The sequence below is a fragment of the Rhinoderma darwinii genome, chromosome 2 (genome assembly GCF_050947455.1).
Source record: "Rhinoderma darwinii isolate aRhiDar2 chromosome 2, aRhiDar2.hap1, whole genome shotgun sequence".
Taxonomy (NCBI): Eukaryota; Metazoa; Chordata; class Amphibia; order Anura; family Rhinodermatidae; genus Rhinoderma; species Rhinoderma darwinii.
In genome coordinates this window covers 320,603,780-320,618,735 of record NC_134688.1, presented here as the reverse complement: position 1 = coordinate 320,618,735, position 14,956 = coordinate 320,603,780, and positions in this window count along the sequence as shown.

The following is a 14,956-nucleotide window of genomic DNA, read 5'->3' as shown; positions in this document are numbered from 1 at the left end:
TTCTGTACGTGGCGGAAGGGCAACGGCGACCCTGCATGGCGATGTGCCAGCCAGAGGGTCGGCTCATGGTGACGACGAGCGGGCAGTGGAGGTGGACGCGAACAGAGGACGCAGGATGAGGTCGGTGGTTCGAGTGCCAGGGACGGAACAGCGTGGAGCTGGTTCAGCAGGATGGATGAGGCAAGAACTGGAGCTCGGCCAATTGGATGATGCGATGTCGCCCCCCCTTTTCTTAGACGGAAATTGGAATTCCCCGTGCACACACTGCCAATGCGAACAGCGCCAGAGGGAGTCCGGAGCATTGGAGGATGGTGAGCGGCGGGCCTCTGCACGTGGACATGGGGGTCCGGCTGACGGGTTCACAGCCCCTGGGCAGCCTGGTGAGTTGACACCTACGTTACCTTTTCCAGCTTTATTGATGTCGGGTATCGGTGTAGAGGGTGTCGCGTCGGCTGGCGTCGCGGCGGAGTCGGGGGCCCCGGGGTTACAGGCGGGTGCAGGGGGGGATAGTTTGGCGGAGTTAGTGGGTTGTTTAAAGGTGTTGGTGGGGCGGCTAGGCGGTTTCCCTTCCCAGGAACCGGCAGGCGTGGCGCCAGCCGCGGTGTGGGGGGGCAGTAGTGGTAGCGCTCCGGTTCTTCAAACCGGAGGGGGGTTAACCGCGGGGGCAGCAGTTGCAGTGGCGGCGGCGGTTCAAACAGACTCGCCGAAGGAAGTGGATAGGGTGCGTCTGGATGATCGCGCGCGCGGGGAGGTTTACGTTTGTTACGAGGGCCCGTTAGGGGCGCATTTGAAGCAGGAGGTAAAAGAAAGGATTTGGAAAGATGAGTATGTGGAGATCTTTTCCCTGCTTCCGCTGGAGAAGTTTAACTTGGATAAGGTGAAGCGGGATGAAACAAAAAAGGACGAGGAAGAAAAGAGACGGTACAGGTTGATTCCAAAAACATTCGTCAATTGGATGCAGGCTTTTGCAATTTTGGCGAGTGTTATTGGTGAAAAGGCGCCGGATAATTGTTCCGGCTTGCTTTGTTATTTGGATGCAGTGGGGGAGGCACATCGGGTTTATGGGGGCCAGGCTTGGCTTTGTTACGATGAACAGTTTCGGCAGCGGAAGGCGGTGCGGCCGAATATACGGTGGGATCATAAGGACATAGCCTTATGGTTGAAAGTGACGGCACTTTATAAGCAGGGTCAGTCGTTTCCCGTGAGCGGGAACGCAGCAGGAACTTCCGGCGGAACTAGTCAGGCCTCAGGTTCCAAATTTGGGACGTGTTGGCAGTTCAACGAGGGGCAGTGTAAATTTGGAGCAGCGTGTAAATTCAAGCATGTGTACTCACACTGCAGCGGGCAGTCGCATGGAGCGTCCAAATGTTTTAAAAAGGGTAAACGACAGGGGGGAGACAGCGGTGCGTCTGGTTATGGGGGAGACTCCGGTGAAGCTCATAAAGATGGCCCCCTTTCTAAGTAAATACCCCAATAAGGAGGGGGCGCGGTTGATTAGTTTAGGTTTTGGTTTCGTTATTCCGCCCCCTTCGCATGAGGTCCCTTTCACGCGGCGCAACCTTAAGTCGGCATATCAGCATGCGGGGGTAGTCTCGGAGAAACTACGGAAGGAGATTGATCTGGGCAGAATGGCGGGCCCTTTTAGCACGATCCCAGTTCCGGGTTTGGTGGTGTCGCCGTTATGGGTGGTTCCGAAACGGGAATGTAACAAATTCCGGCTCATTTAGCATTTGTCCTTCCCAAAAGGGGCGTCGGTTAATGATGGCATCGACCCGGATCTCTGTTCCGTGGTTTATACGTCGTTTGATGCGGCGGTTGCGTTGGTACGTGGTTACGGAAGAGGAGCTCTGATGGCGAAAACTGATATTCAAGCGGCGTTCCGTTTATTGCCGGTCCATCCGGACAGCCAGCGGTTGTTGGGATGTTATTGGGAAGGGGGATACTACATTGATCGCTGCCTTCCCATGGGTTCTTCGTTGTCGTGCGCGTATTTTGTGGTTTTTAGTTCTTTTTTTGAATGGGTAGTTAGGGAGGTCGCCTTGGTGGAGTCAGTTATTCACTATCTCGACGATTTCTTGTGTGTTGGCCCGTCGCGTTCGGGGGTTTGCGCAAATTTATTGGAGACGGTCAACTGGGTGTCGCGGGAGTTCGGGGTACCCTTGGCTGTGGAAAAAACTGAGGGTCCAGTGCCGACCATTTGTTTTTTGGGAATTACAATTGATTCCATAGCAATGGAGTGCAGATTGCCGGAGGATAAGTTGGGGGATTTGCGGTTAGTAGTGGAGCGAGCGTATCGGATTAAGAAAATTACACTACGAGAGTTGCAGTCCTTATTGGGGAAGTTGAATTTTGCTTGCCGCATCATGCCGATGGGCAGGGTTTTTTATCGGCGGTTGGCAGCGGCGACGGCGGGGGTTGGGGAACCCCACCATTTCATTCGTCTGGTGGCGGAGCACAGGGAAGATTTGCGGGTCTGGCTCCATTTTCTGGCACAGTATAATGTGCGCTCTCTTTGGATGTCCCGGGCGTTGGATAGCTTCGATTTGGTATTGTTCACTGATGCGTCCGGGGCGGTGGGGTTCGGGGCGTTCTTCAAAGGTCAATGGTGCACGGGAAAATGGCCGGTTGCGTGGGTGGAGGCGGGCCTGATGCGTAACTTGGCCCTACTCGAACTGTTTCCCATCTTGGTGGCAGTCACCATTTGGGGAGAGAGGTTCCGGGATAAAAAAGTGCGTTTTCATTGCGATAATCTGGGGGTGGTGATGGCTATAAATAATACTTCGGCGTCGTCCCCTCCAGTGGTTCGCTTGTTGCGTCAGTTGGTGCTTGCCTGTTTGAGTTTAAATGCGTGGGTGGTGGCGGTGCATGTTCCCGGGGTGGAGAATTGTATTGCTGATGCGCTTTCTCGCTCGCAGTGGGATCGTTTCCGTCAGCTGGTCCCGGACGCGGAGTTAACGGGGGTGGACTGTCCCAGTCATCTGTGGGAGCTGGTATCCAGGCGGCAGGTGCCTTGATAAAACGTTCGCTGGCCGGTGCGACGTGGTCGTCGTATGCTGCTGGATGGAGGCAATGGCAAGAGTGGGTGAGATCTTTGGGTGATGTGTGCTCTGATGATGATAGGATGGTGGCCTTGCTGTTTTGGTTGGGGGACGCATTTGCCCGGGGTTGCACGGTCGCTAAGGTTAATCGCTTTGTGGCGGCCATTGCTTTTGGTTGTAAATTACGGGGGTTAGTGGACATCACGAAGCGTTTCTTGGTGGGCCAGGCATTGAAGGGGCTGAGACGGGGTGTAGTGGTGAGAGATAAGAGGCGTCCCGTGTCATTTCAATTGTTGTGTTCGCTGGAGGTGGTGGTGTGGCAGGTGTGTCGTTCAGTGTATGAGAGCAAGCTTTTTCGGTTGGCTTTTGCGTTAGCCTTTTTTGGAGCTTTTCGGGTAGGGGAATTGGTTTTGCCTAGTTCGGTAAAAGCGGGGGACTTGCTGCAGGATAATGTCGTCGATTTGTATGAGGACAGGGTGGAGATAGTGTTGCGACGGTCGAAAACGGATCAGGGGGGGCGGGACGTCGAGTGGTTTTGTTGGCGGTCCCAGGAAATCCGGTTTGTCCAGTGTTGTGCATCAAGGAGTACTTGGAGGGTTTAGATCTCTCGGACGCACCGTTGCTGCGGCACGCGGATGGCAAGTTTCTGTCGCGGTATCAGTTTATCTCGGTTTTCAGAAAGTGTCTAGTGGCCAGCGGGGTGCAGGCGGAGCAGTACTCGTCCCATTCTTTCCATATAGGGGCAGCGACGGAGGCGGTGAGATGGGGTTTGGATGATGCAGGCGTGCGGCGGATAGGGCGTTGGCAGTCTGCGCGTTTCCGTTCTTATGTTCGCTTGCACATGTTGTGATATGGTAATGTATAACATGTTCCGGGTGTGTGCGTTTCCGCCTGAGTATTAATTGTGCGCGGCAGCGAGCGGTGGTGCGTGTATGTTCTCCAATTGTTTTGCAGGCCGTGACTCATGCATGGTGTGGATTATGGGACACTCTTTTGTGTACTGGGGTGCCCTTCGCGCAGATGTACGGCCGGACGGTCGACAGCTCAGGATTCCGCGGGACGCGGCGGTCGTGAGGTGGATGGGTATACGGGGAATGACATGGAACAGGGTATTGCCTGAGTTTCACAATTTTGTACTGCTTGACAGGGCGCCGGAGGTGCTGGTGTTGCATGTGGGAGGCAACGATTTGGGCCTACACCCTTTCCGGGAGTTGGTACGGGACGTCAAGCATGATTTGCTCTGCTTATGGGCAACTTATCCCAATTTGGTGACTGTGTAGTCCGAGATGGTCCCCAGGAAGTGCTGGCGGATGGCTCGTTCGGTGGGAAAAATCAACAAGGCTCGCATTAAGGCTAACAGGGCCTAATGGTGGGGTTGCGGTGCGCCACTGGGATCTGGAGGCTGGGACAGGCAGGTGATAACGCAATTCCCAAAAGGTACATCGACACCGATACGGCCGGAGACAAAAACAGAACAGACAAGTATCTGATAACTGTAGAGGTCTGAGCTAGTCCCGGCCCCCTATCGTTTATTTATACTTGTTCTATATTCATGCAATACTATAAGACAATAAGACAATAAATATCAGGTTTAGACAGTAATTTGGCCAACATACAGTAACATAACAGTAGGAAATAGTCAGTCCTTCACCTTTAGTACAGTTCTAGAGAATTCTGCGGACAAACATGTTTTCTTCCCAAATACCTCTACTCCCCCTGACTTATGTATTTAATCCGTCAATTCTTGCAAAATGATAACCAACTCTTTCCTCCCTTCCTTTCCTCAAAACAACATCTGTTATAACAGTCTATTTTGATTAACTATTAGGATTACTTTAACATTACTCCCCTCTTTTCATCATTTAGCTAGACTTTTTAACTACTCTCCCTTCCCTTTCGAGAAACACCCAAAGGCTCGTCCTACCTACACAAGGTATAGAGATACTAATCTCCATAAATTGTGGGATGTTCAACATCCATCCAGACGATCCTTTAACTTAGGCTTTCTCATATTTTCCCTTACCCGCTAGCTATTACAAATATAGATTCTAATATGAGAACTGAAAGAGTTAGTTATATATATATATTGTTAAACATGTATGTGATATATCATATATGTCAGTAACAGGTTCATTCTTGTCTTTCTCAAATCAGTTCTTTTCCACAATAGATGCAGTCCTTGATGTCATCAAGCGATTCCTTTTCACATGTGTAGCATTTTCGCTTCATAGGCGCAATCATGATCATAACTGGGGTATCGCTTCGTTCAGGGGAAGATCTTTTCTTTTTACGGCTACAATTTGAACCTATTATTTTCCTAAAGACAACGAGTAGAATCTTGATTACTATTACAAGTATTAGTGCAATCATAACAACTTGCAAAAGTACATGAGAAATACCAGATATCCATCCCCCTATCCCCTGAAACCAGTTGAGAGGATTCAACCAAGATAACCAGTCGGGGAAATGCAATTCTGATTGAGCATTAGCCTCACGATATCTTTCTTTTAGTTCTTGCGCTTGGTTAATATCATAAGCAACTTGCATCATTCCTGTAGGATTGATATAGTGACAACATGCTGGTCCTACTATTTGACAAAGTCCTCCTTGTGAAGCAGTTAAATAATCCAATACCATAGTGTGTTGATTAGTAACTACTATTAATTGTTTCGTATAAACAGAGTTCACACTTATAGCATCGAAAAGGTAATCAGTAATATTGTCAAATACTTCTGCTAAGGCTTCCATACGTTGGGCATTCTGAGTGGTTCTTATTAATGTAGAAACTGGACTACCAATAATGGGCAGAGCCATTATCAACTCTTCCTTCCAACCTATTTGTAGTAATGGTTGTGTATGTCGAAACTTAAGACTACGTTTGCTTATCATATGTTGGGGCATACGCTGATACAAGAGTTGATCAGACTTCCATGTCCAGGTGGCTGGTTCTATCCTTGCTAAGGTACATGTTCCCCCAGCTCCTTCAGGAAGCCATCTGTAAGCATTATTTCCACAAATTATATAAATTCCTTTTGGAAGTTCAAACTGTCGTTTGTTAATTAGGGCGCTAACAATGGATGTTAAAAGAGTAGTATTTAGATAAAGGCACCAAGAATCTGATTCTTTGTTAGTTACCCACTGATAATATGCAATAGGCCTACATACAGAAAAGTTTATATTTTTTCTTGGATCAAGTGACATTGAATCCGCCCCATCTCCTGCCATACTTGCAACATTTTCTTCATTATCTTTGCTGACAGAGAAGGCCTTCATAGCCTCACAATCTCCCCTATGGCCAAGAGGAAATTTATCAGCATGGTGCCAACTGAAATTATGAATCTCCCGAATTATAGAGTAATCTATTTCCTGATCCTTTAAACTTTTACTGGCAAAACTTATTTGTAGATTTTCTACAGGCAAACTTCCAGTTTGTATAAAGGTCATCTCTTTTGTTCCCCAGACACCATCTTGTTTTCTAAAATCAAACCAATTTCCCGGCTTGGATGTTAGGTTGGCTTGCCACCAGGGATACTGTATCCATCCAGCAATGGGTAATGCCATTAGGACTTTCCCATTGCGCTCCTCTATATCTAATGGTCTCATCTCCCAACAATCATTTTGGAATAATTCTTGTTCTGAGACAGGAGTAGCAAAATATGGCATAGACCTTGCAGACATAGGAGAATGTGTGCATATCCAGCAATCGGTCAGATTATATGTTTGTGTAACTATACCATGATACTTGATAAACTTATTATCCCACTCCTCCTCCTCCAACTGCCGGTACCCTTCTGCAAAAGTATACATCATTGTACTGATTAATAACACAGATACTGAGAAATACTTCCCCATTATGTTGTTAGATTTTATAAAACTTTTTGCAATGAGAAGCATGTATCCAGGTTGGTTTTTCCTCCAGTTTCACTGAGGTAGGGGTGATCAGTTGGACCTGGAATGGACCTTCAAATCGTGGTTCCAGTGATTTGCGGACGTGCTTTCGAACCGTAACCCAATCTCCAGGTTTTAACTGATGTGCACCGGGTATAGAAGAGGGATCTGGAATGGAACTGAAAACATAATTATGAATCTGTTGCAAATTTTTCTGTAGAGCTCCTACATACTCTGTCATATTTGAGTACATTGACTGAAGCTGCTGAGGGAAATACAAGCCAGTTTTTGGAGCACTGCCAAACAAAATTTCATAAGGACTTAATTTATTTTTCATGGTTGGCGTCATACGGACAGAGTGTAGGGCAATGGGTAGACATTCAGTCCATGGCTTATTTGTTTCTGCCATTACTTTCTGAATTTTTAATTTTAATGTCCCATTTAACCTTTCAACCTTCCCACTGCTCTGTGGCCGGTATGGAGTATGGAACGATTGGGTAATATTGAAAGCTTGCATGATTTCTTTAAGGATTTCTGATGTAAAATGAGTACCTCTATCACTTTCAATGACTTCGGGGACCCCATATCTACATACTACTTCTGTAAGAATCTTTTTTGCCACAGTTTTTGCATTAGCTTTCGCAGAAGGCCAAGCTTCAGGCCATCCTGAAAACAAATCAATACACACTAGGACATATTCATAGATACCCACCTTAGGAAGCTGAATAAAGTCTATTTGTAGTCTCTGAAACGGGTATAATGGCTTAGGGGTGCATTTCTGTGGCACCTTCACAGTCTTACCAGCATTATGACAGGCACAAATGGCACAGCTCTGCACATATTTAGCAGATGCGTTGTTGAACCCTGAGGTCACCCAACCTTGAGCAACTTGACTTACCATTGCATCCTTGGACTGGTGTGTAGGGCCATGAGAGAGAGTACACAACATAGGGTGCAATACCCTTGGGAGACAGAGCTTAGAGCCTAGTTCCCACAGACCGCTCTCGTTCTCTACAGCCTTTTTTCTTTGCCAACTTTCTTTCTCCAATTTTGGAGCCTGTGCCTGTAACTTTTTTAATAAGTCCAGGTCTATTCCCCCGTCTTTTTGCACTGGGTCTGCCGTACAACCAGTTGAGAGGATTCAACCAAGATAACCAGTCGGGGAAATGCAATTCTGATTGAGCATTAGCCTCACGATATCTTTCTTTTAGTTCTTGCGCTTGGTTAATATCATAAGCAACTTGCATCATTCCTGTAGGATTGATATAGTGACAACATGCTGGTCCTACTATTTGACAAAGTCCTCCTTGTGAAGCAGTTAAATAATCCAATACCATAGTGTGTTGATTAGTAACTACTATTAATTGTTTCGTATAAACAGAGTTCACACTTATAGCATCGAAAAGGTAATCAGTAATATTGTCAAATACTTCTGCTAAGGCTTCCATACGTTGGGCATTCTGAGTGGTTCTTATTAATGTAGAAACTGGACTACCAATAATGGGCAGAGCCATTATCAACTCTTCCTTCCAACCTATTTGTAGTAATGGTTGTGTATGTCGAAACTTAAGACTACGTTTGCTTATCATATGTTGGGGCATACGCTGATACAAGAGTTGATCAGACTTCCATGTCCAGGTGGCTGGTTCTATCCTTGCTAAGGTACATGTTCCCCCAGCTCCTTCAGGAAGCCATCTGTAAGCATTATTTCCACAAATTATATAAATTCCTTTTGGAAGTTCAAACTGTCGTTTGTTAATTAGGGCGCTAACAATGGATGTTAAAAGAGTAGTATTTAGATAAAGGCACCAAGAATCTGATTCTTTGTTAGTTACCCACTGATAATATGCAATAGGCCTACATACAGAAAAGTTTATATTTTTTCTTGGATCAAGTGACATTGAATCCGCCCCATCTCCTGCCATACTTGCAACATTTTCTTCATTATCTTTGCTGACAGAGAAGGCCTTCATAGCCTCACAATCTCCCCTATGGCCAAGAGGAAATTTATCAGCATGGTGCCAACTGAAATTATGAATCTCCCGAATTATAGAGTAATCTATTTCCTGATCCTTTAAACTTTTACTGGCAAAACTTATTTGTAGATTTTCTACAGGCAAACTTCCAGTTTGTATAAAGGTCATCTCTTTTGTTCCCCAGACACCATCTTGTTTTCTAAAATCAAACCAATTTCCCGGCTTGGATGTTAGGTTGGCTTGCCACCAGGGATACTGTATCCATCCAGCAATGGGTAATGCCATTAGGACTTTCCCATTGCGCTCCTCTATATCTAATGGTCTCATCTCCCAACAATCATTTTGGAATAATTCTTGTTCTGAGACAGGAGTAGCAAAATATGGCATAGACCTTGCAGACATAGGAGAATGTGTGCATATCCAGCAATCGGTCAGATTATATGTTTGTGTAACTATACCATGATACTTGATAAACTTATTATCCCACTCCTCCTCCTCCAACTGCCGGTACCCTTCTGCAAAAGTATACATCATTGTACTGATTAATAACACAGATACTGAGAAATACTTCCCCATTATGTTGTTAGATTTTATAAAACTTTTTGCAATGAGAAGCATGTATCCAGGTTGGTTTTTCCTCCAGTTTCACTGAGGTAGGGGTGATCAGTTGGACCTGGAATGGACCTTCAAATCGTGGTTCCAGTGATTTGCGGACGTGCTTTCGAACCGTAACCCAATCTCCAGGTTTTAACTGATGTGCACCGGGTATAGAAGAGGGATCTGGAATGGAACTGAAAACATAATTATGAATCTGTTGCAAATTTTTCTGTAGAGCTCCTACATACTCTGTCATATTTGAGTACATTGACTGAAGCTGCTGAGGGAAATACAAGCCAGTTTTTGGAGCACTGCCAAACAAAATTTCATAAGGACTTAATTTATTTTTCATGGTTGGCGTCATACGGACAGAGTGTAGGGCAATGGGTAGACATTCAGTCCATGGCTTATTTGTTTCTGCCATTACTTTCTGAATTTTTAATTTTAATGTCCCATTTAACCTTTCAACCTTCCCACTGCTCTGTGGCCGGTATGGAGTATGGAACGATTGGGTAATATTGAAAGCTTGCATGATTTCTTTAAGGATTTCTGATGTAAAATGAGTACCTCTATCACTTTCAATGACTTCGGGGACCCCATATCTACATACTACTTCTGTAAGAATCTTTTTTGCCACAGTTTTTGCATTAGCTTTCGCAGAAGGCCAAGCTTCAGGCCATCCTGAAAACAAATCAATACACACTAGGACATATTCATAGATACCCACCTTAGGAAGCTGAATAAAGTCTATTTGTAGTCTCTGAAACGGGTATAATGGCTTAGGGGTGCATTTCTGTGGCACCTTCACAGTCTTACCAGCATTATGACAGGCACAAATGGCACAGCTCTGCACATATTTAGCAGATGCGTTGTTGAACCCTGAGGTCACCCAACCTTGAGCAACTTGACTTACCATTGCATCCTTGGACTGGTGTGTAGGGCCATGAGAGAGAGTACACAACATAGGGTGCAATACCCTTGGGAGACAGAGCTTAGAGCCTAGTTCCCACAGACCGCTCTCGTTCTCTACAGCCTTTTTTCTTTGCCAACTTTCTTTCTCCAATTTTGGAGCCTGTGCCTGTAACTTTTTTAATAAGTCCAGGTCTATTCCCCCGTCTTTTTGCACTGGGTCTGCCGTACAACCAGTTGAGAGGATTCAACCAAGATAACCAGTCGGGGAAATGCAATTCTGATTGAGCATTAGCCTCACGATATCTTTCTTTTAGTTCTTGCGCTTGGTTAATATCATAAGCAACTTGCATCATTCCTGTAGGATTGATATAGTGACAACATGCTGGTCCTACTATTTGACAAAGTCCTCCTTGTGAAGCAGTTAAATAATCCAATACCATAGTGTGTTGATTAGTAACTACTATTAATTGTTTCGTATAAACAGAGTTCACACTTATAGCATCGAAAAGGTAATCAGTAATATTGTCAAATACTTCTGCTAAGGCTTCCATACGTTGGGCATTCTGAGTGGTTCTTATTAATGTAGAAACTGGACTACCAATAATGGGCAGAGCCATTATCAACTCTTCCTTCCAACCTATTTGTAGTAATGGTTGTGTATGTCGAAACTTAAGACTACGTTTGCTTATCATATGTTGGGGCATACGCTGATACAAGAGTTGATCAGACTTCCATGTCCAGGTGGCTGGTTCTATCCTTGCTAAGGTACATGTTCCCCCAGCTCCTTCAGGAAGCCATCTGTAAGCATTATTTCCACAAATTATATAAATTCCTTTTGGAAGTTCAAACTGTCGTTTGTTAATTAGGGCGCTAACAATGGATGTTAAAAGAGTAGTATTTAGATAAAGGCACCAAGAATCTGATTCTTTGTTAGTTACCCACTGATAATATGCAATAGGCCTACATACAGAAAAGTTTATATTTTTTCTTGGATCAAGTGACATTGAATCCGCCCCATCTCCTGCCATACTTGCAACATTTTCTTCATTATCTTTGCTGACAGAGAAGGCCTTCATAGCCTCACAATCTCCCCTATGGCCAAGAGGAAATTTATCAGCATGGTGCCAACTGAAATTATGAATCTCCCGAATTATAGAGTAATCTATTTCCTGATCCTTTAAACTTTTACTGGCAAAACTTATTTGTAGATTTTCTACAGGCAAACTTCCAGTTTGTATAAAGGTCATCTCTTTTGTTCCCCAGACACCATCTTGTTTTCTAAAATCAAACCAATTTCCCGGCTTGGATGTTAGGTTGGCTTGCCACCAGGGATACTGTATCCATCCAGCAATGGGTAATGCCATTAGGACTTTCCCATTGCGCTCCTCTATATCTAATGGTCTCATCTCCCAACAATCATTTTGGAATAATTCTTGTTCTGAGACAGGAGTAGCAAAATATGGCATAGACCTTGCAGACATAGGAGAATGTGTGCATATCCAGCAATCGGTCAGATTATATGTTTGTGTAACTATACCATGATACTTGATAAACTTATTATCCCACTCCTCCTCCTCCAACTGCCGGTACCCTTCTGCAAAAGTATACATCATTGTACTGATTAATAACACAGATACTGAGAAATACTTCCCCATTATGTTGTTAGATTTTATAAAACTTTTTGCAATGAGAAGCATGTATCCAGGTTGGTTTTTCCTCCAGTTTCACTGAGGTAGGGGTGATCAGTTGGACCTGGAATGGACCTTCAAATCGTGGTTCCAGTGATTTGCGGACGTGCTTTCGAACCGTAACCCAATCTCCAGGTTTTAACTGATGTGCACCGGGTATAGAAGAGGGATCTGGAATGGAACTGAAAACATAATTATGAATCTGTTGCAAATTTTTCTGTAGAGCTCCTACATACTCTGTCATATTTGAGTACATTGACTGAAGCTGCTGAGGGAAATACAAGCCAGTTTTTGGAGCACTGCCAAACAAAATTTCATAAGGACTTAATTTATTTTTCATGGTTGGCGTCATACGGACAGAGTGTAGGGCAATGGGTAGACATTCAGTCCATGGCTTATTTGTTTCTGCCATTACTTTCTGAATTTTTAATTTTAATGTCCCATTTAACCTTTCAACCTTCCCACTGCTCTGTGGCCGGTATGGAGTATGGAACGATTGGGTAATATTGAAAGCTTGCATGATTTCTTTAAGGATTTCTGATGTAAAATGAGTACCTCTATCACTTTCAATGACTTCGGGGACCCCATATCTACATACTACTTCTGTAAGAATCTTTTTTGCCACAGTTTTTGCATTAGCTTTCGCAGAAGGCCAAGCTTCAGGCCATCCTGAAAACAAATCAATACACACTAGGACATATTCATAGATACCCACCTTAGGAAGCTGAATAAAGTCTATTTGTAGTCTCTGAAACGGGTATAATGGCTTAGGGGTGCATTTCTGTGGCACCTTCACAGTCTTACCAGCATTATGACAGGCACAAATGGCACAGCTCTGCACATATTTAGCAGATGCGTTGTTGAACCCTGAGGTCACCCAACCTTGAGCAACTTGACTTACCATTGCATCCTTGGACTGGTGTGTAGGGCCATGAGAGAGAGTACACAACATAGGGTGCAATACCCTTGGGAGACAGAGCTTAGAGCCTAGTTCCCACAGACCGCTCTCGTTCTCTACAGCCTTTTTTCTTTGCCAACTTTCTTTCTCCAATTTTGGAGCCTGTGCCTGTAACTTTTTTAATAAGTCCAGGTCTATTCCCCCGTCTTTTTGCACTGGGTCTGCCGTACAACCAGTTGAGAGGATTCAACCAAGATAACCAGTCGGGGAAATGCAATTCTGATTGAGCATTAGCCTCACGATATCTTTCTTTTAGTTCTTGCGCTTGGTTAATATCATAAGCAACTTGCATCATTCCTGTAGGATTGATATAGTGACAACATGCTGGTCCTACTATTTGACAAAGTCCTCCTTGTGAAGCAGTTAAATAATCCAATACCATAGTGTGTTGATTAGTAACTACTATTAATTGTTTCGTATAAACAGAGTTCACACTTATAGCATCGAAAAGGTAATCAGTAATATTGTCAAATACTTCTGCTAAGGCTTCCATACGTTGGGCATTCTGAGTGGTTCTTATTAATGTAGAAACTGGACTACCAATAATGGGCAGAGCCATTATCAACTCTTCCTTCCAACCTATTTGTAGTAATGGTTGTGTATGTCGAAACTTAAGACTACGTTTGCTTATCATATGTTGGGGCATACGCTGATACAAGAGTTGATCAGACTTCCATGTCCAGGTGGCTGGTTCTATCCTTGCTAAGGTACATGTTCCCCCAGCTCCTTCAGGAAGCCATCTGTAAGCATTATTTCCACAAATTATATAAATTCCTTTTGGAAGTTCAAACTGTCGTTTGTTAATTAGGGCGCTAACAATGGATGTTAAAAGAGTAGTATTTAGATAAAGGCACCAAGAATCTGATTCTTTGTTAGTTATCCACTGATAATATGCAATAGGCCTACATACAGAAAAGTTTATATTTTTTCTTGGATCAAGTGACATTGAATCCGCCCCATCTCCTGCCATACTTGCAACATTTTCTTCATTATCTTTGCTGACAGAGAAGGCCTTCATAGCCTCACAATCTCCCCTATGGCCAAGAGGAAATTTATCAGCATGGTGCCAACTGAAATTATGAATCTCCCGAATTATAGAGTAATCTATTTCCTGATCCTTTAAACTTTTACTGGCAAAACTTATTTGTAGATTTTCTACAGGCAAACTTCCAGTTTGTATAAAGGTCATCTCTTTTGTTCCCCAGACACCATCTTGTTTTCTAAAATCAAACCAATTTCCCGGCTTGGATGTTAGGTTGGCTTGCCACCAGGGATACTGTATCCATCCAGCAATGGGTAATGCCATTAGGACTTTCCCATTGCGCTCCTCTATATCTAATGGTCTCATCTCCCAACAATCATTTTGGAATAATTCTTGTTCTGAGACAGGAGTAGCAAAATATGGCATAGACCTTGCAGACATAGGAGAATGTGTGCATATCCAGCAATCGGTCAGATTATATGTTTGTGTAACTATACCATGATACTTGATAAACTTATTATCCCACTCCTCCTCCTCCAACTGCCGGTACCCTTCTGCAAAAGTATACATCATTGTACTGATTAATAACACAGATACTGAGAAATACTTCCCCATTATGTTGTTAGATTTTATAAAACTTTTTGCAATGAGAAGCATGTATCCAGGTTGGTTTTTCCTCCAGTTTCACTGAGGTAGGGGTGATCAGTTGGACCTGGAATGGACCTTCAAATCGTGGTTCCAGTGATTTGCGGACGTGCTTTCGAACCGTAACCCAATCTCCAGGTTTTAACTGATGTGCACCGGGTATAGAAGAGGGATCTGGAATGGAACTGAAAACATAATTATGAATCTGTTGCAAATTTTTCTGTAGAGCTCCTACATACTCTGTCATATTTGAGTACATTGACTGAAGCTGC